The sequence below is a fragment of the Amblyomma americanum genome, chromosome 5, assembly GCF_052857255.1.
Source record: "Amblyomma americanum isolate KBUSLIRL-KWMA chromosome 5, ASM5285725v1, whole genome shotgun sequence".
In the NCBI taxonomy this organism is placed as follows: domain Eukaryota; kingdom Metazoa; phylum Arthropoda; class Arachnida; order Ixodida; family Ixodidae; genus Amblyomma; species Amblyomma americanum.
The window spans coordinates 208560265-208564035 of NC_135501.1; the positions used below are offsets into that span (position 1 = coordinate 208560265).

The following is a 3771-nucleotide window of genomic DNA, read 5'->3' on the forward strand; positions in this document are numbered from 1 at the left end:
ATTTGCTGGCAGGCTCAGTTGGGAGTTGCGACGAGAATTGGAAGTAGAGTGGGGTGGGACCATGCGTCGCATGACTAGGTCATTTGACCTAACGATTCTTGACCAATAGACCATGTCACATAACTACAGTCAGACGGCCACCATGAAGAGAGAAAGCATCTGACACCACAAAGAGAGAAACCGAAAGGCAGCCTGTGACGTCAGCGCGTAAGGCCACCATGACGGTCAAGCTAGTGTCACTGAAGTAACAGAAGGGAAGGAAATAAGGGACTGTACCCTAGTGGCGGGCCTTGCTGCGTAATCAGCAGACGACATGTTTGATGAGCCGTGCATTGGTGCAGGGACAGAGAGGATTTAACAGGGTCTTGCGACGCTTTCATTTTCTTTTCTAAAGCTGTTACCCAGACCAGTGCATCAAGGGATACCAAGTATCACTATTACAGCGACAACAAAGGCATTGGTTCAAAACTACGGTCAAACATGTTGCGAAAACGTTACGGCTGGTAAGACTGCAAGAGTGAAAAGCCACGATGTTAATTTGACATTAATATGTAAGGCATAGCGCAAGGAAGCAAAATATAAGCAGAAAATGCAACGCAATGTTCCTCTATTTTGTGGCACATGTGTACACTTTTGGCAGGCAGCTGCGGTACCCGAGAAAAGCATATTCTATAATAAGCAGAAGGAAATGCGTGGTGCCTGACTAGGATTAAGGCAGGCCTCATGCCGGTGTTCGAACGTTAAGCGTTTAAAACTTCCGCATGTCCAATGTTACGCGTGAGGGAGACGATTCGGTCCTCTGAAAGGCACATAAAACTAGAATGACTTCGTGCCATTTACGGCCGCTTCGTGTCGTGGAGATCTGCGATAGAACGCTTTTACGGACTATACCCCGCGCTTTAAACCACCGCCAACCATAAATAATGCGGCTGTGTTTCCGTGATGCGCGACCACTTGCTAAGCCTACAAAGGCCGACGCCGTCTGCGCGAGCGAGCAAGCAAGCCGCGTGTTTCCGAAAGGAAGGCGAGGCATAAGAGGCCTGCGTGACTGCGGGACAGCCAGTGAACCGGGAAGCCCCGTGCAAGCACACAAAGCTCCGCTGGGGCTTCCAGAGCGGTCTCATCCATTGCCCCCTTCGTTGGCCGCCCATAAATACACAGCATCGGCGAACGGCGTGCGAAGCTGCAGGCCGTACAGACGTCATCTCTCGGCCGCGTCTGCGTTGGCGAGTGTGTAAAGCCCCCGAGTTAGAGGGAGGCGCCAATAGAGGGAGCCTGGGCTGTTGGCTACACGTGCGAGAGAAGCCTCACGTATGTATACATATACACCGGGCACTTCCGCACCGAGGGCTTCTCTTCCGTTGCAAACAGACCACTCATCTTCCAACTTGCACACTGCCTTTTTCCGTTCCTGGGGCTTTCCGTATGTGTCTTATAGGCGCGTACGTCTGTCTTTCTTCTATGATTTACGCAGACTGCGGTGCGTGCTGTGGCCGGATAGAGACTGAGAATGGTGGACTGCCCCAGCCGCCAGACCTCGTGATTCTGAGACGCGAAAAGGCGCAGGAGGAAGCCCTGCATGGTTCGAAAGGGCAAACTGGCATGACTGCGCTCCTGTCTGTGTCTCCTGTTCTTGCCGCTATGTTTTTTGTGGCCGAACCTACAAGGTTTCAAGTTCAACGACGTAGCCTGTCTGGTTGAACTGGAAGCAAAGAAGGAAGGGCAAATAGTGGAAGTAGGCTTTAAAGTTTCTCTTCTCTACGCCGGTTCTTCCCCGCCACCCGTTCGATCAGCGACTGTCAGGGCTCGTAGATTTGATGGCACGAAGTCTTTTTTGGCCAGAGGTACCGCGTCAGAGACAGCCTTGCGACGAACTACAATGCAGGGATTAAGGGTGTATGACTTGGAGCTCTATGTAGGCAAACTTGCATAATTACAAGTTTAGGCATTTTAATCAGCAAGAGCATAAAACAATAAAACATGTAACTGACTAACAACAGGGGAGGCCCCTGCTTGACATAGCCGAAGATGTATTACATCAGACCGTAGCCCCTTTTCCGGGCTCCGGGGCCCGGTTTTAGAGCACCCAATCATGGTAAACTCCTAACATAATTGGTTCACTTGGCTGCGTGCCGCGCCCAGCAGCTCTGACAGTGTTACAAAAACTCTCTCCCCCGCCGAAGAAAAAGGAAAAGCAAATGCAAGCACACCATCACGACAACACGTGCGTCGGTTTCCGCGTAGACCCTCGACCTTGGTGTCTCCAGGAATTAGGGAAGTGGCATAACTCAAACGGGCCATGACCATCTTTGGACAAGCGGCAGCATCCGTTTGTCTGGGGAAGTTTACTCTTCAAGGGATCTTCCAAAAGGAGCGTCTGTTTCGAGGCTGTACCACAGTCCGTTCAGACGAGGGCGCTGTCATTGAGCGGCCACTTTGCCGGTGCAGTAAATCTTACCACTGTTTGCACACCAGGCAGAAAGTAAGCAGCCTTGGCGGGCGTTAAACAAAACACACGACTCTGCCACCTGCAACTTCGCGCGTGGCCGCGCCATTCCAAGAAAGGAGACATTCGGTGGACCGGACGAGCCAGCCACTCCCTCACTACGCCACTGCCGGGGATGGTCAACGCGTGGATGCTTCGCTTTGAGAGCTTCTCGCCGCGTCCAGCTGGGAAGTGTCCGCAAGACCCCAGGCGCGGGACACAGAAGAAGGACGAACGGTCCTGATGACCACGCGAGCATCCACCGATCCTTTACAGTGGAAATATGCTCGTCGAATATAAATATTGTAAGGCGGGGGTTTATTGACAGGAGCTGGGGGGACGGGAGCAGCGGCGAGAACAGTCCGAGGGCAGCCAGTCGAGCACAGACATTCGTGGCGATAGCAATGCGGCTGACGCCAGGGCCATGTTCTTCTTTGTCATGTGTCACCTGCTTTGTCTTTGTCACCTTGTTCTTTACAATATTTTCATCTCGCGAGCACGGCACCAGCAACAACACTGATACTGACGTCCATTTTCAGGCATTCGATCTTGCGTACAAGGTATTGGTATATATACAGGATAATGCGATTTTAAAGTTCTCGCTGTCGTTTCGCCCTAAGAGTAAAAATTAATTTTCCTGGTGCGGCGGTCACTTATTCTTCAGCAGAGGGGATGGTTGAGGATAGAAGAACGAAACGGCGACTAAAGCTCGTGTATTTTTTAACCATTTCTGAACAAATATACTTTCTTAGAGCACTTTACTTCGAGTAGGTTAAACCTGAAGTTGTAATCTGCTAATTGTGCCACATTGCACGTGTTTTCCTAGCAACTCAGTCACACAGGATGACGAAGAAAACCTCGTTGCAGGTGCTAGCTGCAGGGGCTTTTTACGTATGAGGCCTAATTTAGACGGCATACTATGCACGGGCCACCGAGCTGCCGCAGACGTGGCAAACTATTCCGACACTGGAAAACTTTATCTTACTTAAAATAATAAGGAAAACAACGCTTGCGACTCACGAAGCGTCTGCGACTTTCTAAATAACCTCGCTAGCAAAACCGATTTTTGCGGTACCGCGGCGCCCACCTTCTGTGGCGTTTATGTAAAGTTCACTCTCCCAGCTACGACGCGAAGGCAGCTGTTAGCCGTTTTTTAATGTCTAAAAAAATTATTATCGCGTGACACTCTTTCAACTAGAACTAGAGTTTTGGTTTGAGCTTGTTGGTCTCGTTGCACAGCGAGGGGAGGCAGCACGAAAACATGAGGAGGAGGAGGAGGAGGAGGA

General features: G+C 50.8%; 1 long non-coding RNA gene across 1 annotated transcript; it reads left to right on the plus strand.

The window, feature by feature from the left end:
• Positions 1-1152: 1152 nt before the first annotated feature.
• On the plus strand, positions 1153-1997 carry LOC144135540 (uncharacterized). The gene is made up of 2 exons (XR_013315526.1): positions 1153-1311; positions 1475-1997. It is a non-coding gene; the product is annotated as an uncharacterized LOC144135540 (long non-coding RNA).
• The last annotated feature ends 1774 nt before the right edge of the window (positions 1998-3771 follow it).